The sequence below is a fragment of the Anabrus simplex genome, chromosome 5, assembly GCF_040414725.1.
Source record: "Anabrus simplex isolate iqAnaSimp1 chromosome 5, ASM4041472v1, whole genome shotgun sequence".
Classification (NCBI taxonomy): Eukaryota; Metazoa; Arthropoda; class Insecta; order Orthoptera; family Tettigoniidae; genus Anabrus; species Anabrus simplex.
Window position 1 is genome coordinate 135,544,069 of NC_090269.1, and position 23,051 is coordinate 135,567,119.

A 23,051-nucleotide genomic window follows, 5' to 3' on the forward strand; every position below is an offset into this window, starting at 1 on the left:
GGGGCCTAGGACCTAAGGTGGTCCAGTGGCTCTATATTTCTATTGTACGGCCCACGATCACCTTCGCATCTTTAGTCTGGTGGCCAGGTTCGGAGAGTAAAACTGTGACCAGCAAGTTAAACAGTGTCCAAAGACTTGCGTGTCTAGGAATAACAGGGGCACTGGATACTACACCATAATGTGCAATGGAGGCCATCCTAGGTCTTTCCCCCTTACATTGATATGGTAAGGACATAGCGGGAACGAGTGCTTTCCACCTCTGGTCACTTGGAGGATGGTCCTTCAAAAATCCGAATAGAGGTCATGCTTCCATTCTTACAAGGCTTCACCATACCTGCCCTACGACAATCATGATCGAGGACCTGATGAAGCCTAGTGTTAATCTGAATTATAAGTTCACAGTGGTGATACCCACAAGGGAGGAGTGGGCCGCGGATGCTGGGGCCCGTCTTAGGTCTGGGGGGCTGTACATGGTACACAGATGGCTCGCGGACACAGACGGGCACAGGCGCCGGGGTCTGGGGGCCTAAGACAAGGCTCTTCCTTCCTATGGGTAAATATGCTACTGTTTTCCAGGCCGAAGTATATGCAATACTGGCCTGTGCTGTATATATATGGAACATGCCTTAACATAGAAGATGCATCACCATTTGCAGTGATAGCCAGGCAGCGTTAAAAGCATTATGCGTAGTAACCGCATCAAAAATGGTATGGGAGTGCCACAGGATGTTAGATCAACTGTGTGAATTTAGCCCAGTTACCCTATTATGGGTCCCTGGGCACACAGGAATCAGTGGAAATGAAGAAGCTGACAAACTAGCGAAACAAGGCTCAAAAGGTCCTTTCATAGGAGCAGAGCCCTTCCTATGAGTGTCACTCCGAAGCGTGAAATTGGTAATATCCCAGTAAACGAACCAGTCTCACTTAGACATTTGGAAGAGATTAACCATAGCAAGGCAGGCACGTGAACTTATCAAATGGCCCAGCCAAAGTTATAAAAAGGTCCTGAAAAAATTGAATAGGACCGGAACGCGAATGGTAGTTGGACTGTTGACAGGCCACAATACCTTACAGAGACACCTACACATCATGAAAATCAGTCAGGATCCGATGTGTAGAAGATGCGGTAGGGAGGAAGAGACCTCCGCGCATGCGTTGTGTCAGTGCGAGGCTCTTGCAAGCAGTAGACATCGATATCTTGGCTCACATTTTGTGAGCCTGGAAGACATCGGGAATGCCAATATCCGGACACTGGTATCCTTTATAGGAGCACTAGGGCTGGACTAGGCAAACTCGTTTAAGGGACACAAAGGGTCTTCACAGACCTACGTGTGGAGCCCTACGAAGGCAGGGCTCACCCATTCCTTATCCATCTATCTACCTACCTATCTATCACCAATTATAAAAATATTATGTTTATTTTTATATTTAATTGAATATCCAGTGAGAATTAGCGGTGTGTCAGGACCTTGGCGCTTAGTTTTCTGGAACCTTCCCCTCTGCTATAAAAGTTGGCACTTTTCGGACCAGGCTGTCTTTTGTGATCGCTCCAGTCTAGAGTGTGTTTGTAACGGAGGCGGGGGCCGCCTCATCCATCTTCGTGAGGTCCACCAACTCAAGGTAATGGCAGATCCTGTTTAACATGTATAGTACTTCAAAGCTAGCTCGAGGGGAAGGTTTCAAATCTTTAATAATGTAACTTTATTTTCTAAAATGTAAATTTCTAACTTTAAATGTAAATTTCATACAGGTCGAAAGAACTTAACCGAAATCAGGGAATCGAGAGTGAGGTATCCTCTTGTATTCTCTACCAACCTGATCTTGAGGCAACTATGATTTTGTAACCTTTAAAATCTATCTTGTAATTTCTGCACCTTAAATATTTTTCTCCATCTAGTCACCTCCGTAGTATTGACGTCAGAAAAGTTGGATGGCGCAGCCACGCGGTAGAATGTTGAAGCTGCAACATAGTGACTGGTGAGGTTTATTTACATGGCGAAGCATTGACGTCGTGATGGAAACAGAAAGAAAATGGTCAAATTTGAGGAGGTACTGCTCTGTATACGGTTGCAAATCGTATAAAACGGTTGCGAAATCTCTTCACTACTTTCCTGTACAAAAAGTTCAGAGAGAAAGATGGGCTTCCGCGCTGTCAATTGGAAAACGCGTTACGCGATACATGACAGTGTGCAGTCTGCATTCTCGAGAAGACGACTTCTTTGCACAGCGTAGGTACCGATACTGTTTATTGTACTCATTGATAGTTATTGTCTCTAATATGTATTCACAAAGATTTAGCTACATCAAAAATACTGATAAACTTGTAGCCTGATACTTCCGCGCCGCACATAGAATGTAATCCGCTCTTTGTAAACTTCTTCATATGTGTAACAGCAGACAGTAAATTAACTATCTACGTGTGAGTAATATCTTTAACTGGTAGTAATTAAGCACTGCATTTAAATTGCCTATAAAAAACTTCTATCAATGAAAGAAAATATGTAGTATTTTGCCATCATAAATGAGCTCTTTTTGCTATTTGTTTTACGTCACACCAACACAGATAGGTCTTATGGCGACGATGGGACAGGAAAGGTCTAGGAATGGGAAGGAAGCGGCCGTGACCTTAATTAAGGTACAGCCCCAGCATTTGGGAAACCACGGAAAACCATCTTCAGGGCTGCCGACAGTGAGGTTCGAACCCACTATCTCCCGGATGCGAGCTCACAGCTGCACGCTCCTAACCGCACGGCCAACTCGTCCGGTCATCATAAATTAGAAGCCATAACCTAATTATTTGGTAGAATTGGACAAACCAAGTATTCTTCAACCCCACACAGCTGTGACTGTAGAGGTTATAGTACTCTTAAATTATAATTTTCAAACTTTGCTCTGCATATTCTGTAGGTAGTTATAATTTTTATACTTATTATTGTCGGTTCTAAGTTCTAACTTTTCTGCTGATGGTAAAAATGGAAGAATATTAAGATAGGATGTGGGCTGTGCCAACATAAGCCTGTATATAGCCTAGGATTTATTTGCTTTACAACATTTACTTAGTAGAATTATTATTTTATTTCTTCCCCAAGATTACAGTTTACAAGACAGGTAACTCCCCCGTCACCTGGCTAACGCTTTGGCATGTCTTTTGAACACTCAATAAATCCTACAGACGCACACCCGATCACTGTCGTGTTTACTTCCCGTCACTATCTCGCCGCCATATTGGAAACAGCTGACCGTAAGCTCCTCCCCCGTTTCGGACGTCAATAGGCTTAGCCTCTGTAACGTCGGACCATAAGCCCAAATAGGGTTTTATACAGTTCTGTAAATTCTAGGAGTGCAAGAGTTCACCTCCTTGGTTTTTAGTCAGTTTTGGTTTCGTTTTATCAAAGGCCATGTAGAATGGATACTTTTACCCCTGTTAAACTCTATTTTATTCATTTCATGTTAAGGATATCGGACTGTTGAGCATTTAAGACAATGAGTATTGTTTAATTTTATTAAATATAGGTTGCGCCTTTGATAGCCCTGGAAAGTGTTAACTTGTACAGCAAAGATGCTCTTACTAGTGGTGTAAAAGAAGTCCCCTTGATTGTTGATTTCCATTTGTAAATCGTGCCTTGTGAGGCCAGAGAGTGTAAGATTTTGATGTAATGTTGCCTGGAGTAGGCTGTAAGAAATTGCGAGTATGTAAGCTCTTTCATAAGTTTTTGTAATAGTGAGGGGTACCTCTTGAAGGCTAGAGGTTGTAATTTTTGGAGTAAGTGCTCTTGAATCGGGAGATTTCTGCCCTTAAAGTATTCCTCATTCTGAATTGTAAATTTTGCAAACTTGAGCTTGTAGCTCAGATCTTGTAAATCGAGGGCTTGAAGCCCAAAATTGTTAAATTCTCTATTCTGGGGTGTTCCACTCTAGTTTGGCGTTGACATGAGATATCACTTATTTTCACCAAGTGAAAAATTGTTAAGTTTGTAGTTTTTGAAGAAATACAACCTTCAGTTCAAATTTTAAATTAATTTTGGCATTGTAGATAGACCCATTCACCCCAGGACCTCCTTTCACTTTCTGCTCCACGGATATCTCCGTAACAATTATCATCATCATTTCTTACTTTTTGCTGCGAGTATATCAGGGTAGTAAAGTTTTGAGTAACATAAAACGGTACTTTAATTTCCAATAAACCATAGCGAATTGCGCAAAATTCACCGTTACCCATTACAAACAACGTTTAATTTCAGAGAGCCATTATCACAACCGAATTGTACGGCTGATTTACTGCACGAAACGTAGGCTTGTAGAGAATCGGCCACATTGTAGCTTTCATGAAATTCGATTTTTTTTTCTTCTTGGCCCCTATCGTGTGCCGTGGCTGACCAGATGTATCAGGAAATCTGTCTTTTTTTTTCTTTTTAGTCGCACCGACACACACAGGTCTGTCTTATGGGGACGATGAAATGAAATTAAATGAAATGAAGTATGGCTTTTAGTGCCGAGAGTTTCCGACGACATGTTCAGCTCACCAGGTCGTGATGAGGATCAAATGATGAAGGCGACACATACACCCACCACCTGTGTCAGCGAAATTAGCCAATGATGGTTAAAATTTCGAACCCGGGACCCGGGTGACCAAAGGCCAGCACGCCAGCCATTTAGCCATGGAGCCGGACATGGGGACGATGAGATAGGGTAGGGTACGGACTGTGAAGGAAGCGATCGTGGCCTTAAAGGTACATCCTGGTGTAAAAATAGAAAACCACGAAAAACTATCTTCAGGTCTGCCGACAGTGAGGTTCAAATCCACTGTCCCGAATGCAATCTCACAGCTACCCGACTCAAACAGCGCAGCTAACTCGCTCCGTAAATCTGTTTTCACTCGCACTATGGTTCGTGCGCTCAAATGCAGATACTTCTACCTTAAGCTCAACCAATTCGATACCTTCTGGCAAGCTCCAACTTTCAACTTATACCAGAAGACTGTTTTCGGTCTCACCCTCACCAGCCTTTTATTCCTTTCATTACTTACGAGAGGCAGACTGATTTATTCTATTTGTTTTACGTCGCACCGACACAGATAGGTCTTACGGCGACGATCCAATAGGAAAGGCCAAGGAGTGGGAAGCGGCCGTGGCCTTAAGGTACAGCCCCAGCATTTGCCTGGTGTGAAAATGGGAAACCACGGAAAACCATCTTCAGAGCTGCCGACAGTGGGGTTCGAACCCACTATCTCCCGGATGTAAGCTCACAGCTGCGCGACCCTAACCTCACGGCCAACTCGCCCGGTGACTGATTTATTAGTTTCTTAATCCATTATTAATTCATTCGAACTACTGTGGTAAGTAGTCTAACAAATATGCAGAAAAAGGAAACAAGTATTGTATATTCTGACAAACGCGTTTAAGTCTTGACCAAGGTCTGTATAAGTCTAACTGGTGTTTCACTAGGCTACCTGTTTTCCGTAGAAAAGGGATTACTGGGGCCTGTTCCATGAACTAACTTTGCAACTTTTCACTTTACACTCTTCAGTTCTGATTTTCTTCCACCATCAATTTTCAGATTTAGCTTGCAAAGTGAAAAGTTAGGAATCTTTTCACTTTTCAAGCCTGGTATGTTCCTCCATTGATACATAAATGCAAAGTGCAAAGAAATGAAGTGAAAAGTTTTCAGAAATCTTGCAAAGAGATGATTTCCTTTTCATCTGTTAATTAACACGTATGGATACGAGTTTCTCGGCGTAGAATTTGGTTTAGTGATATAAATACGTTACGACGGGAGCTTTTGTTAACATCAAGTGAGGACAGTCATGAAGAATCCAACAAGAGAACGTACAAAGACAGGATTAATTTTCATAACCTCACTTCGACGGAATTTCGCGAGTGATTTCTTATTATCCCAACATAGGCTGTCTATATTCTTGAAATAATCGGCGATTTATTGAAACATGCAACAAAAAGAAGTTAATCCCTCTCCGAAAAAGAATAATTCTTATATGCTTAAATTGGTTAGTAAATAGTGCCCATCTGCACGATGTACCAACAATGCATGGGACATGAAAATCAAAGTCGTAGACGTTATAGTAAATGTAATATTTCCTAACATAGTACGTTGGCCTGATAATACACTTAATATAGCGACGGGATTTCTAATGAAGGGTGAATTTCCTTGTGTGTGTGGATGTGTTGGTGGTACTCTCGTTAATATTGATGCGTGTCATCATTCGAGAGGCTATTTTTAAAGTTGCCAAAAAGTATGTCCCGTTTCTCCTTGACAAGTTCCAGCACAGCTAGCTTCTTGTAATAACAATAACAATGATAAAAACGTGCATTAAAATCATAGAGTATTAGGCCTATACAGTTTGCCCATGGAATAAACTTGATCGGATCACTCATTCGCAAAGACTTTTCACTTTGTGAAAAAACTGAAAGGTAACACCTAGATCATGGTGGAACAGAAAGACTTTGCACTTTACATGAATTGAAAAGTGAAAAGTGCAATGTTGAAAAGTTACCAGCTCATATCAAGAGTAACCACCGTGTGCACCACGGCTAGCAGTTAAACTGACAGAGTAATACAATAAGGTGTTGGCAGGTTGTCACAGGCATCTGGGGCCATGGGTTTTGAAGTGCAGAGCTGCTGGAGGGAGCAAGGCCGAGGATGCGCAGAGCGAACACAATGGTCGAGGTAGTCCCACAGATGTTCAATAGGGTTCAAGTCTGTGTAGGCCTAATTAGAAAGTCAGAGAAATACTTGGAAGAACTGGCCATGTTCTACCAACCACTGTCTGCTATTTGTAAACGTGTAACTGTGACGTGTCACACTATATTGGTGGAAGATCCTAACCACCCAAGGAAAAACAATCAGCATGAATGGATACATGTAGTCTGCAACGATGGGCATATAATCAAACTTGTCGGGTGTACTAGATCCCAGAGAATGTCACAAATACATTCCCAGGACCATAACACTGCAGGCACCAGCTTAGGTCCTTCAAGTAAGGGTTGCAAGGATGTTGGCTTGCCGCTCTTTCTTGTCGGACACATCAACGCCAAACAGTAGGACGAAGCGGAAAATACGACTCATTGGAGAGTCAATCAGTGGGGTTCGAATTCTGCTAACCGTGCTAACTGAAGCATTTCCCACCGATGAGCTTTCGATAGCATAGATGCAATGACATCACTTTATTTCGGAAGGGTTCGTTGTATTATCAGTTTAGATATACGTCCGGTAGACTCCTGGTTCATTCGCCGCGACGATGCGATGTTCCACTGTAGCATGCCGGTCGATCCTCACGCACCTTCATAACCGACGTTCACTATCCTCATCAATGATATGTGCAGCCCACAGTATCCACGTTGATTATTCACAACAATGTCACGATACACTTTCACCATAGCAGTAGCGAACAGTTCCAAATGCACTGTTTTAGAAATATTGTCATCCTAGGTCCGAATGCCGATAATCAACACTTTTTAGAATTCAGATAAATCGCCTTTTTTAACCCTAAACAACGAATGATATGTGGTCAGTAGAACTATCGTACATCGTATGTACACACCATGGCATTTCACATGTGACATTATTATTATTATTATTATTATTATTATTATTATTATTATTATTATTATTATTATTATAGCGCCGATACAATAAGAACAGAACAAATATACATAAATACGAATAAACATAATATACACGGAACTTTAAAAATATAATTCGTGCGATCACAGCGAGTCCATCCAACAATCAGCGACAGCAGTTCCCTCTTTGGTCTCTTGAACGAGGTCTTGAAGTGTACATAGGACAGGGCAGAGTCGACAGTTATACATGTGTGGGGTAGTGTTTTCTCCCGCAATCACAGTTCTGTCTGCTTCCCTAAATACCCCCACTTCTTGAGGTTGTCCCTAGACAAACGATTAAATGACCTTCAAGTAGCCCAGCTGAGCTGATATCCAGTGGAGAAGATTTATGAGGTACCATCCACTCCGAAAGGTGTTGTACTTCGCCATAGGTCTCAGCTCGCTACAGCTGGTGATTCGTTTCAAGTGGCAGAGACGTTGAGGAAGCTCTTTCTTGATTTTAATCTTTTAGGAGGCGGTCGAAGTTCATATAGCGAGCAACTCCTGTTGTTCTCCGCCTTTGTCATCTCATATCTTGTCGCCACTACCCTTCGAATATCAGGAGGAGCGATCTCAGCTAGGCAGTGAATCTTCTAAGTAGGGGGTTGCTTTCAGCAATCCTGAAACAACTCTACAGGTTTCATTCAAAGCTACATTCACCCCCTTAGCATGAACCGATTTGAACCGACGTCAAATGCAGAAAGTGCCCCCGAATTCTCCAAAATTGAACTCAATTAAGCAAACGTGCGGCAACCTCGATCTGTAACTAATGATTATAAGATGCACAAATTCTTGAAAATCGCATAGTTATAAATAAAGTTTCTGTGCAAAAATGCATACAATTTTAGGAAAAATGAATAAAACAGAACAGTGATTCCAAATTAAATAAGAAAGAGGCCTGAAAGGGTTAAGAAACTGATGCCGGATATTGTTGAAGCCACCATCATGACTGGACATACCGCGAACAAAGTAGTATTCATTCTTCGGATTCAAACCTTCCCTTCGGATGTACCGTTTCAATTTATACGTCTGCAATTCCCTTATTGATTGAGTTTAACTATGTGCATCGAAGAGGTACAAGGGCAATCGCTTAGAGTTGTAGGACTCTATCTTCGGAAAAGGTGCTTCTCCCACGCTAAACTGTACGTGGGTTGTTCGAAAGTCGAAAGGCAAACACACTATACACCTTAACTCCAAACTGAAGGACACTTAATATACGTAGTTTACCCGGAAGCTTTTTAAGATAAAATTAGTCTGTTTTATATTAAATATTAACTTTTAATATTTGTACCATTCACCAACCCGGTATCTTAAGCATTAAAAGTAACAAAAAAATAATGTAGAACAATATAATAAAAAAAGAATATATTTCATGCAATTCATGTAAAAACTGTGTGTGTCAATAAATATTTATTTTGCTTTTAAATAAACGGTTTAGAAAAATCTAACGCGGTTGAATTAATGAACGTGGGCGAAGCCGCAGGCACATGCGAACATGTAACAGCGTGACCTACTGATCTGAAAGAAATCATTCTAAAAAATAGTGACATTATTCTTCTCTTTCCCTGAACAAAGTCTGATGACCATCCCTTATGAAATGTTTATATTCCCCAGCTACAATAAGGAAGTAAGAATAGCACTTAAACTGCTAAACTACATCTGAATAATCGATAACTCAATGTTGAAAATAGAAGCTACTGACAACGGCAACACGAAAATATGAATCTATATCGCGTATAAATGGAATTAAAATAAGCATTCGTAGTTTGCTTCCTATTCTAATACTTCCATATTAATACTTTACAGTAATTAATCTTCCTTGTGTTCCGTGACTGTGCACTTGATACACAATCAGAAACAAACCAATTTACTGAAAATTCAGAATTCACAAATAACAGTTTAATATTTACAAATGATACGACTGTTACCCACAAATTTACCGACTTCCCAGGTGAAAATCCAATTCCTGATAAAAACCAAACGAGATTGGGAAAAGGTCTCGAGTTCGCAGTAAGTACGGTATTTCAAATAACTTAGTCTTGAGGTCTAATTCTATATTTTTTCGATCTATGTTTATTCACTCGATTAACTCAACTGATAATAATACAAAAACCCCGCTCGCAATAAGGGACTTCCCCATGGTCTGTAGTATGATGTTCACCTGCTTATACTGCAGGAATTGTTCGGTTTAGTGTGTTTCCATGGCTACTGAATTAAATGTTGAACAGCATATTTTTGTGTGCTGTAGATTCTTAGAGCACGAATTTGCTGGGAAAGTGAAAAGATGATTCCGCGAACAATTTCCTGGAACGCGAGTGCTAACGCGTAATGGAGTTGAGAAAAATGCGAGTAATTTCAAAACTGTGGGTACAGTGCTCAACAAGAAACGAGTTATACAACCGACAGTCTTAAATTACAAAAATCAGGATATCTGTGAAAGAACTGAGCGATTTCCTCCCCCCTCCCCCCCCCCACACATACAAAAACTTAAGAAAATTGGCTCAGAAGAGCGAGGTTCCATATTCTTTTACATGGCGGGCAGCAAGAAAACTGAAATTTAACCCGTACAAAGTCACAGAAGTGCAATGTTTAAGACCAAGAGATGTAGGCTCACCGGACAAAAAAATTAGTCAGTCCTGGAGAAATCATTACAAGCATCATTTAATACCGTGTAACTCCGCCTCCGGACTCGAAAACTGCCTGGATTCGATTAGGTAGCGAGTGCACAAGGTTGTGTAGGTACGTCGCATCCACTCGCCAAGGATTTCATCGCGCAATTCCACCAATTTACGGGGATGGTGGCGTCGGCGTTCTACCCGCTGTTTCAACAGGTCCCACAGATTTTCAATGTGGTCAAGTCAGGTGATTTTTCAGGCCAATCGAGATGTAATATGCGTCCAGCCCGATGAACTATGCTGTTGTCAACTTGAGAAATCGGGGTATAAATAGCATACTCGTCATAGAGATGTTGACTGAAAGGCAACACCTGATCATCCAGAATGTTTAAATAAACATGCTGGTTCATGTTAGTAGTCACCTCAGTGAGCGGGCCCAATCTATGATACGAAGAACACCCCCAAAACATCACAGACCCTCATCCAGCTTGAATCTGACATTGCACACATCCAGGATGAAATGCTTAATTTGGCCTTCGGTGCACTAGACGGCGTGTATCATTGGAATACAGGCAAAAAAAGTGATTCGTCAGACCACATTACGTTTCGCCAGTCAGCTACTGTCCAAGTTCAATGATTTCTAGCCCATTGAAGACGCGCAGCTTTATGTGTGTGTGTGAGCATTGGCCTCTTGCGAGGTGACCGACTCCAAATGTTCACTGCATGTAGTTTTGTTAGTAATATTTTGATGAATATTTTGTGCATAGTTTAGACACGTATATGTCTAAATGTCATTAGCATTGTGATATAATTTTAATTTTATTAGTTATGATTTTTATTACTTTGTTTAACTGAAAAAAATCCTACTTCCTTCCCATTCCTAAGCCTTTTCTATCCCATCGTCGCCAGGACACCTATCTGCGTCGGCGCGACGTAAATAAAATAGAAAAAAAAATTAAGATCACGGCCGCTAAGTTCCCAATCCATTATAAGCTAACAGCTACGCGCCTCAAACTGCGACGTCAAATCGCTTGGTCATTTTTTCGTTTAAATAGCCTATGCCGTGTCCTATTGTCTAACACACAGTGATACGCTCAGGAATTGTGGAGGATATGTGATTTAGATCCTAGTTCGAGACTTAATTTTGTGCATGCATGTTAAAACATAAAATGACTCTTCTCACAGTGATACGCTCAGGAATTGTGGAGGATATGTGATTTAGATCCTAGTTCGAGACTTAATTTTGTGCATGCATGTTAAAACATAAAATGACTCTTCTCACCAGAATAAAATATGAAGCACATGATTACGTAATGAAGCAGCCTAATGAGGTTCCAACTCTTTCAATCATTACCTAGGCTTTATAAGTTCCAGCTTCATAAATTAATGTCACTTACATAGTGTCATAACACTCATAACTGTCTATACTCCATACGAAACTAAGACAGAAAAGGTACTGACAAGCCCAAGCAGACAAGTTTCGATCTACGTATGAAAGAAGCATCTTGTGGCATGCTTTGCGGAGAGCTCATATTAAGGAAAGGGAAAACATGGTCCATGAAGCAGCAGAACGACAGCCGTGACAACGAAAACCTGTGCTGCAGACTTATTGATCATCGTATCTCACAGACTCTCCCAGACCAGCTCACACACGTAACGCATCAATTCTATTCATGTTTGTAATATGTATAAGCTTCAATACTTGTATAGCAATTAACGAAGACAAATGTTAATGAAAGTGATTTTTTTACCCAAACTAAAATGAAAGGACTGTTCTTTCTCGAAAACAGCTCCTGGATAAAGAACTTGGCAAATTCAACTCAGCAACTTTAATCTACCATTATGGTCTCATAAAAATACCTATTCTCAAATTTAGGAACTTTGAACACACGCCTGTGCCTGCATTTGGAAATACATGTAATTTGAAAAGCATCATATCTAAAAAACAAACAATAAAACTGCGCACGGTAGATTTTCGGATTCCTTCCGGATGAATTAGAGCAGGCGTCATCAATTATTTTTCCCTGGGGTTAGGAGTGATGGTAGTATTTCAAAAAAGGGTGCTCTGGGGCCCAAATATTAGGATGATGATTTGCTGATGATATGATCTGAGCACGAATAAGTACACATGAGACTCAATGAATGGAAGGTTAAGTTCCTGGAATTCAATCTGACGATAAGCGAACTCAAAACAGTAGTGAGGTCAATAAACAGAGGGACGACCAGTGAATACCATGCTAGGAAACCATCCACTAGAAAGTGTGGAAAACCTAACATACCTCGGCAGTGTAATATCGAGATACATTAGCCACAAAGGAGTGCAGAAGAGCTCTCACTTTTACCAGCACGTACGAACACTCCTCTGGGATCCCATTCCAACAAAGGTGATGTTCAATCAATACTTAATACCGATCTTAACCTATGGTATCGAAACCTGGACCCTCAGTAAGAAAGACTCATCAAGGCTGCAGGCATCTGACATGAAATTCCTTAGATCCACAACTCAAAAAAACAAACTGGACAAGTTAAGGAGTGACGTGGTTAGAAAGGAAGCTGGGATTGAGACATCATTGTTAGATCAGGTCAGCATGTCCAGGCTGAGGTAATTTGGGCATATCATGAGGATGGAGCCAACAAGGACAGCATGTGTTAACTTTGAGAGACATATGGCAGGAAAACGGATGGTGGGAAGACCAAAAACCTACTGGATGGGCATTGTAGATCGGGGAAGGACAATGGAGGACGTCATTAACAACAGAACGTATCTCAATAAAACAGAATGGAAGAGGCTCGCCACCAGTACCTGCGAAAGTGGAACTGTAAGATTATGATGATGATGACGAAGAAGAAGAAGAAAGGTGCTGGTCTTGCTTACGGGGATTGGTTACACCATATAATGTTTACAGAAAAGAAGTAAATATAGTGCATATTAGCATAAATTAGCAGTGTACGCCCATGTTTTTCTTTTTTAAATTTCAACCAGTGGAGTGTTTACATACATTACATTCACACAGAGGCAAAATTGTAGATCAATGATATTTAAATTCTTGATAATATGCACGTATGAAATATATTATTCGAACAGGATAGAGCACGGTCCCATCCCATAGTTCCGGATCGCCTGAGAGTGGAGAAAAAGGGTTCGTTTATTGCAATTTATTAAATTCGTTACATGCTTTACATTCTCCTTACAATAATTTGAATATTACCACACCAAATATTATTTATTTTGTCCTAGACGTTAACAGTGTTATATAGTCTAGGACAACATGCATCTTGCATTTCCAAAGCTTATTTAGTGCTTACTTTTGTATCACAAGTCTTATAGAGTTACAACATACATTATGACTGAATTGAATGGTCGTGCTACATGAATGAATTACATTTCTCACCCGTAACGGACAGCACTAACTGGGGAGAGAGCATTCATTGATATGATGAGTGACTGAGTGCATGCATGAATGGACTGTGTTCCAAGACCTCTCTTCGAGTCGCGAATAGCCAGCAACAGGTGAGAGAGTTTCATGAATTACGAATTGATCAAAGGATGATTCCATGATTGAACTGTGTTCATGCATTAATTAATTAGCAGTCTTCTCTCCCAGTCACGGATAACCACCAGCTGGGGAGAGAGTTTTAAGAGTGAGTGGATGAAGGAAGGAAAGAAAGAAAGAAAGGTTCTCGATCAAATCACCTGCATTTAATAAATAAATTAAAGAAAAGGTAATGACACGACAATACAACAATTTATATATTACTACATTTAATATTTTACTAGCTGATGTACCCGTGCTTCGCTACGGGATCTCAGAAAGACTGACTTTGTGGTTTTCCTAATTGAATTAAACATAGGTCATTACAAAAACGTCAGTAGGAATGCAGCGATTAAGAGCAATGTTATCATATAAAATACTCGATCAAATTAAAAACCGCACACTTTCTCACTTTTAACGAACACTACTACGGTGCCGATCTAACAGTCCGAAGTTTCAGTGCTGGAACGCCCAGGCCGCAGACTGCTGTGAACACTCCTTTGCCATTATTCCGTTAAATATGCACGCTGATCATTCCAATCAGCGGCTCAGAGTAGGGACTGAATAGCTCGGATGCTATGATGAACCAGTGTGTTACGTACCAGTAGTATCACAAAATGTATGAACCAGAAGAATGGCTTGCTAAAGAAGAAAGTTATCCAACTCCCCGGCTACTTCCCGCCAATATTTAGGCAGGCTGTTACACTCTGTACGACCCGGCGAGTTGGCCGTGTGGTTAGGGACGCGCAACTATGAGCTTGCATCCGGGAGATTCGAACCCCACTGTCGGCAGCCCTGAAGATGGTATTCCGTGGTTTCCCATTTTCACACCAGGCAAATCCTGCGGCTGCACTTTAATTAAGGCCAAAGCCGGTTCCTTCATACACCTAGCACTTTCCTATCCCATCATCGCCGTAGGACCTATCTGTGTCGTTGCGACGTAAAGCAAATTTTAAAAAACTCGGTACGCAGCAGTAATCTATCGGAGATGAGTGGCAACAGAAGACGATGAGCACATCACAACAAACAATGGTCAATGCAATGTTATTGTTTATCAATTTTATGAGCTTTCTAAATTGTAGGCCTTCACATTAAGTTTTCTTTCGACTCTGTGAAATTATTTATAGCGCACACTGTAGTTCCTTATTCTCAGACTTTACATACCGATTTTTATTAAATTCTGTTTACCCATTTTCTCGTGACTCGGCGCTGATATGAACTTGGTAACAAAAATCCAAATTCACAAATATCTCTGTGATCATAGCCGGTACGGTAACAATGTATAAGACATAAATGATAGCAAAGTTAATACTATATAACTTTAGTTATGTATTATTTATCGATACGACCACTAATAACATAAATATTTAAGAATTACATTTTACGCCTTCCCCTACACTACGATTTTTCTCACATGAATACGATTTATAGCCTAGATTGTAGCGACTTATTCCCCGACTTTGCATACCGATTTTTCATTACTGATACAGAAATACCATCCTTTTTTAAATTCTGAGTAGTGTACAGACAAAACTCTTTTTTTTCTAGTGGCTTTACGTCGCACCGACACAGATCTTATGGCGACGATAGGATAAGAAAGGCCTAGGAGTTGGAAGGAAGCGGCCACGGTTTAATTAAGGTACAGCCCCAGCATTTGCCTGGTGTGAAAATAGTAAACCACGGAAAACCATCTTCAGGGCTGCCGACAGTGGGATTCGAACCCACTATCTCCCGGATGCAAGCTCACAGCCGCGCGCCCCTAACCGCAGGGCCAACTCGCATTTTATAGGCCTATATATGTAGATTTAACCTACCAGTAATTCTAGAACAAGCATGTCTCTTCTCCTCCTTCGGTATTTTCGTTGATTGATTACGTGACCGTGACGTCACGACCACGTGCTCTTGTTTGGTAAACATAGCCACGTGCTTTTTTGACAGCTGTCTTCTTGACGAACCCTAACCTCACTTTGAAGGACAATAGAGCGTCGCTAACCTCACTGCTGCCATCTTTTCGGCGGTAAACCTCAAGGCTGCCACCTTATGCATGTTATAGCGCGGAATTTAAAATCCAACAGCAGAACGTCGCTAACCTCACTCTTGCCACCTTACTGTTGCTACCTTGGTTATACGCTTTTGTGTTAGTTTACTGTTAATCGCTAAGCTGTTCGCATCATCGCAGTAGAGAGTAACAAATGTCGAGTAGATTTAAAGAAGAATCTGTTAGCAGAAGATAAAAGTCCGTCATGGAAAAACCTATGTCTAGGTATATTTGCGAAGAGTGTGGAAAAGCATTTTCCCGAAGCTATCACAAGAGACGTCATGAGATATCATGTAGGACAATTTTTCAATGCAAACATTGTAGAAGAGAGTTCAAGAACGCATACAACGCTCAACGTCATGAAGCTGCGTGTAATGTAGCTTCATCGGGAACAAAATACAAAGAGCTCAACCATATTCCAGCGAACACTGATTTATGTTTGAAAAGTACACCTCTGCGAGAGATTTTTAATTCTCCCTTGTTGTCTAGGCCTGCTGCAAGTTCTGTTACTAAGCACAAACTTCAAGATAAAGAGAGGCAAGATCATGGTTATGATAATAAGGATAATGATGTTGATCAAAACAGTAGTAAAGGGAAAGTAGAAGAAGAAAATCTTAACGTTTCATTGCCATTACAGCTTGATGATTTTACTTCATTTCCTAAGCCTACTACACGTTCTGTCGCAGTGCAAACATCTCAAGAAGAGATGCAAGGTAAAGAAGGAAATTTTAACGCTTCATCGCTATCGAAACAAGTTAAGTTTGTACCTAGAAACGCTACTGCTGAAGCACGTATTACATCAAAACAAGTCCCTGCACATCAACTGTCTGCATATAGACTCAAAGTTCACAACAAGCCTCTGTTACCCTATGTAGATATAAGCTACTGTAAAGACCCCAACGTACTCGTAAAACGTTTACAACTGCTAAGAGCCTATCATGATGCTGGTTACACACAGTACAAAGAAGATATTTTTGAAATAGAGTATGAATTACGTAGTGTAGGTATTATTAAGTAAGCGCTTACCCTCACCTAAGTCATCTATCTGTAGTATATAGTCGATCGAGTAGCTATATTCGTATAGATTATTTCCCAACATTCTTCCTTCCTTAGGGTGTTAACTCCGTCTCTAGTTGTAGAGCCGGTCTCAAGCCCGGATAAAAAGAGGAGAGGCACCCTAGCCCTCTAGCCCATTAGCCCTTTAGCCCATTAGCCCCTTAGCCCATTAGCCCTTTAGCCTATTAGCCCTACAAGGAATGTGCGGTAATCTAATCTTCTTAGAACAAAGGTATCCGCTGACATGTTCTAAACACATGTTGTATCGAGTACAGTGTTCGGTTCTACTTATTTAGTGTTCTAAACACTTCAATCAATGTTCCGATCACATGATAAAGTTAACGGCATAGAGTGCAGTGTTCGATTCTAGTCTTGTTATGTTTCTTTAGTGATTTGCAAGTCTAAACATGCATAATGACGTCATCACTGCAGCACGTGCTTACTCTAGCTATCACGATGCCTTGACATAAGAGGAGGCCTTAACAGCTTATGTATAGCCGCTATTGTTTAAAGATAGCTGCTGTTAAGAAAAAGCACGTAGAATTTTTCAAATTACCCGCCACCACATTTCAAAGGTATGAGGTTTAGTGCTGTAAAGATACCTGCACGATGCAAACCTAGCTTTCTTCATCAGAGCAGCCACCATCTTGTGTGAGCACCTCTAGACCGTATCATAAGGAGCTGTGTATAGTCACCGTCTTGTCGCTGCTACCTTGCGCAAGCACCCCTAGGGCGTCTCATAAGAGCAGCAGCCATCTTGTGCAAGCGCTCTTAAGCTGCCTCATAAGAAGCTATGTATAGCCCCCATCTTGTAGAATTAGATAGCTGCCAATGCCAAAGGGCATAAGTAGGGATCGAACCGTCGATCTCATCATTAGACTATGTTTATTTCTTGTTCCTGATACTGCAAACCTAGTTATAAGGTTTTGCTCTACGATGCACCGTTTTCGACATATTTAACATTTTGCATTTAAGCCCCAAATTTAATGAATCGAACCTGCACGGCACGTTATACTCTCTACCATAGCTAAACCTGATCATGTTACGAAGACTTGCTTCAATACAAGCTAAAACAGAGCGAATGCCAAAGGGCCTAAGTAGGAACCGAACCGTTGATCTCATCATTAGACTATGTTTTTCTTGTTCCTCGTACTGCGAACCGAGGTACTGGGCAGAAAATTTTTTGTCCGTTTTGCTCTACGATGCACCGCTTTCGAGATATTTAACATTTTGCATTTAAACCCCAAGTTTAATGAATCGAACTAGCACGACACGTTAGCCTCTAAGATAGCTTTCTTCATAAGAGCAACCACCATCTTGCGCAAGCATCCCTAGGGCATCTCATAAGGAGCCATGTATAACCGCCATCTTGCGCAAGCATCCCAAGGGTGTCTCATAAGAACCTATGTATAGCGGCCATCTTGCATAAGCACCTTTAAGGAGTCATGTATAGCCACCATCTTGTGCAATTAGCGTCGAGAGATGGCTGCTGTAGTATTTTTCTTTTTAAATTATCCGCCACCATATTTCAACTAAAGAGTGTAGCACTGAGGTTTGCGATGTAAGATGGCGGATGACAGCTGACAAAAAAGCGCGTGAGTTTGTTTACTAAACAGGAGCACGTGGAATTTTTCAATTTGCCGCCACCACATTTCAAAGGTATCTAGCTAAAGATGGCAGCACGGTGCACTCTTGATTAAAGATGGCGGATGACAGCTAACAGAACTTTTCAAATTGCCCGCTACTACATGTCATAAAGAGGGCAGCACGGAGTTCTGTGGATTAAAGATGGCGGATGACAGCTGACGAAATTGTCCGCATGATAGCAGCACAGTGCTCTACTGATTAAAGATGGCGGATGACAGCTGTCAAAAAAGCACGTGGCTTTGTTTCCAAACAAGAGCACATAGAATTTTTCAAATTGCCGCCACCACATTTCAAAGGTATCTAGCTAAAGAGTGCAGCACTGTGCTCTGTTGATTAAAGATGGCGGATGACGGCTGTCAAAAAAGCGCGTGAGTTTGTTTCCAAACAAGAGCATGTAGAATTTGCCGCCACCACATAGAGGGCAGCACGGTGCTCTCTTGATTAAAGATGGCTGCTGTCATGTGAATTGTCTGCCACCACATTTCAAAGGTATCTAGCTAAAGAGGGCAGCACGGTGCTCTCTAAATTAAAGATGGCTGCTGTCAAAAGCATTTTTCAAATTATCCGCCACCACATTTCAAAGGTAAGTAGCTAAAGAGGGCAGCAATGTGCTCTATAGATTAAAGATGGCGGATGACAGCTGTCAAAAAAGCACGTGGATTTGTTTATCTCACGCTAGTGAGGTTAAGTTGGTAGCACTAAGGTTTAGGCCCGCCAAGATGGCAGCACTGCCGATGACAGGTGACGAATTTACATCTACTACGATAAAGAGGGCAGCACAGTGCTCTGTGGTTTAAAGATGGCGGATGACAGCTGTCAAAAAAGCACGTGGCTGTCAAAAAGCACGTGGCTTTGTTTACCACGCGCTAGTTAGGTTAAGTTGGTAGCACTAAGGTTTAGGCCCGCCAAGATGGCAGCACTGCCGATGACAGGTGACGAATTTACATCTACTACGATAAAGAGGGCAGCACAGTGCTCTGTGGTTTAAAGATGGCGGATGGCAGCTGTCAAAAAAGCACGTGGCTGTCAAAAAGCACGTGGCTTTGTTTACCACGCGCTAGTTAGGTTAAGTTGGTACTACTGAGGTTTAGGCCCGTCAAGATGGCAGTACTGAGGTTAGCGGTGCGTTGTTGTCTGTCAAAAAGCACGTGGCTTTGTTTATCTCGCGCTAGTTAGGTTAAGTTGGCACTACTGAGGTTTAGGCCCGTCAAGATGGCAGTACTGAGGTTAGCGATGCGTTGTTGTCGATGACAGCTGTCAAAAAGCACGTGGCTTTGTTTACAAATTCAAATTTCCCGCGGATGGTGGAGGCCTCTGGGAGGCCCCTGGCTGTGGTGGTGGTGGAGGAGGCATCTGGCTGTGGTGGTGGTGGAGGTGGCCTCTGGGAGCCGGTGGCGGTGGCGGCGGCCGAACTCTCCCATTATACTACTTATGTCCACACATACACATAACAATTAGAGGAAATGGCAAAACGTCGATTATGTCACGCATTGTATACGTGTTTATAATCATAGCTTCAACATTAATATTAACATAGTTTAAATACTAATACTTCGTTGACCCAATAGAAGGATTTTATACTTAGGCTGTTCCTGACTGCTGTCCCAGTGTTTATCATCCAGTAGATCATTTGCCAAACAATAGATTGTGGAGTTTACGGCCATCGCTTTTGCTGCATCTGCCACTTCATCAGAAATCTTTCGGGAGAACATGACGTCCGTAAGTCCTGAGATCCCTCATTTCTGTACGCTTTACCACTTCAATTTTGTTTTCGTTACAGTCATCATTGTAACATACATTTTGTTTATTTTCCCTTCTCTTTCTTAGAACAATCTTTTTGCCAGCTATTGATACTGATCTGTCAACCATTTTTATTGCTTCTTCTATGTTATTCTTTATCATGTTCTCAATACCTATCTTTAAAATTTCAACAGTTTTCCCCCTATAATAATCTCTAAATACATCTCAATGTTCATTCCTCCATCTATACCTAACCGTTGTTTCTGTACATAGTTAATATGTTGTTTTTCTTTTGATTTTCCTTCATCCCTCATTAGTGGAATTACAACGGGGAAATGACGAGAAGCTGTCCAGTTCTTTACCTGTACGTCTTTGATATGAGTTAGCGCTTACCGAGAAGCTATTGATAAGTCTAAGCGCTCCCTCCAGGCTAAATAGCACGTCTCATTTTGTGAAATACTTTCATTGTCTGGAGTGTATCAATGGTTAAGCAGTCCCTCAAGTACTCACGAGTTGTTCTGGATCTGAGAATGTTTTTCACAAATTCATGTTGAAAATCATACATTAACACACACATGTCGACCCAAACATCTTCATCACATATTTAGAAAACTTGCGCAAGTTACGGTATGCATCTCTATCAAGAGAGAGAGCCAACACCAAAACGACAAACCAATTTTCTCTACCCTTCTGTTCTTTGCAGCTGTAGCATTTCCATCTGCAATTCTGCCTTGTCAAAATTCCACAATTCAATGATACACCATTCTCCTCGAGGACCGACGGAAGAGAGAATCGTCGCAGCCTGGAAAATTTCTTCCAATTTGTTGTACTTCATAACTCGTTCATCAAATTTTCTCTTTGACTGGAACAAAAATTACGAGAATTTTCGCTACAAACTTTCGTTACAAGATACCGAACGAAAATGTTTTTTTTTCTTTTCCTCCTTCAGTCTTGCATACAGAGATATAAGATAGCTTCATATAGTTCATGAACCAATTTTCATGGTGCCTGTAAGTAGTAAAATACTGTATGTGACTCATGAAAGCAACCTGCTGAATTGTACTGTATCTTCAACGTCGACGAAGTTTATGAATTGACGTTTCTGGTTACTGCATATAACGTCACACATATAGAGAAACTTCTAATTTCGTCTTTCAGTTCAAAGAATCTGAAAAACTTGTTTCTTTTGCTAAGCCAGCGAACATTGTTGTGAAGCAAAATATCTGTGTCCATGGCACAAAGTTCAAGGTAGGATCTGAAAAGTGTGCGTGTCAGTGATGATCTCTCACATAAAAAATGAACCATACGAGTGGCTGTACTCATAACGCTAGGCAATTCAGGAGACAACTTGCTGCACAATACGGTTTCGTGGGTTATGCAGTGGCAAAACATAATAATACGTGGGTTATGCAGTGGCAAAACATAATAATACTATTTTGATCTCGAATATGATGCATCAGGCTACTCTTATCTGCCACCATGCTACGGCTATCATTTTTTATCACCGATAACAGACTTCCCCCATTTCTTACCATTCTCGAACATAATGGCGCGTAGTGTCGGATGTGTGTTTTCCGCACGGCTGCGTTCGATATCCTTGAAGCCAAGTAATTCTTCCTCAAATCAAACAGCATTCATCCAAGTGAAAGCACTAATATTGCATACATTGTCAACATTAAGTATTATTGATTTAAAGTACAACTACTAAAATAAAATGCTTAGTATTTTTGAAAGCATGTGTGTCACATATTATTGCAAGCAAAATTCTCAGCGTAACACACCACACAAAAGGGTAATTTGTCGTGTATTTCTACCAACAGTAAATACTGCTAACGATCAACTATGCGGAGACTATTAAACTGCCAAAAGAGGAAGATTCAGTACGCCGCTCAGTCGATGTGGTCTCGTTCCTTTTGACTGCATCCCAAGTAGGCATCACGAACTCTTTTCGCTCTGATGATTAAGATAAGTAAAAGAATCCGTCAGGGAAACTACGAAAGTGTACACGATGAAAACACAAAAGAGACTATTACCATAAATGGGGCGCAACAAAATATCAAAACAAACTTCAAGATATGATCAACCATAATATAGGCCTACCACATAATCGACTCGCGGAAGAATTCTAATGGAAAATATACCCCAGAGGATACACGCATTATGTTACCACCTGAATAATAGCACATGCAGTTTGGAAATTACAACACAGTATCAGTAAAGTAAAAAATTCATAGAGTGCTTCGTCAACTTTTGGGTTATCCACAATTTTCACAATTTGTCTCTCACCTATTCCACTTGAAACAGTTTTAACGTAAGTCTCGATTACCACCAGGTTATTTCCAATATTGTAGATTGTTGCACGTCGGACACAACATGTGTTCGCTAAATTATTTTGTTTCTCACCTCAATCCAGTTTAAGGATATCAAACGATAATGTTTCGTGCTTGCATTCCTCTTAGTTCAAAAGTGTTCATCAAACCACAGTTGAGACACACACTCATACAGGCGAAAACAGGCAGCACAAGGAACACAGAACCATAAAAACTGTAAGGGCCTACCTATCATGACAATAATACAATGAATGACAATTTTTTAAAAAAAGATAACCGGGCGAGTTGGCCGTGCGCGTAGAGGCACTCGGCTGTGAGCTTGCATCCGGGAGATAGTTGGTTCGAATCCCACTGTCGGCAGCCCTGAAGATGGTTTTCCGTGGTTTCCCATTTTCACACCAGGCAAATGCTGGGGCTGTACCTTAATTAAGGCCACGGCCGCTTCCTTCCAACTCCTAGGCCTTTCCTATCCCATC

The 23,051-nt window shown here is 41.1% G+C and overlaps 1 protein-coding gene across 1 annotated transcript in view; it reads right to left on the bottom strand.

The window, feature by feature from the left end:
- LOC136874690 (cilia- and flagella-associated protein 410) overlaps positions 1-23,051 on the bottom strand; it is a 366,316-nt gene that overhangs the window by 282,768 nt on the left and 60,497 nt on the right. The gene's annotated exons all lie outside the window — the stretch shown is intronic.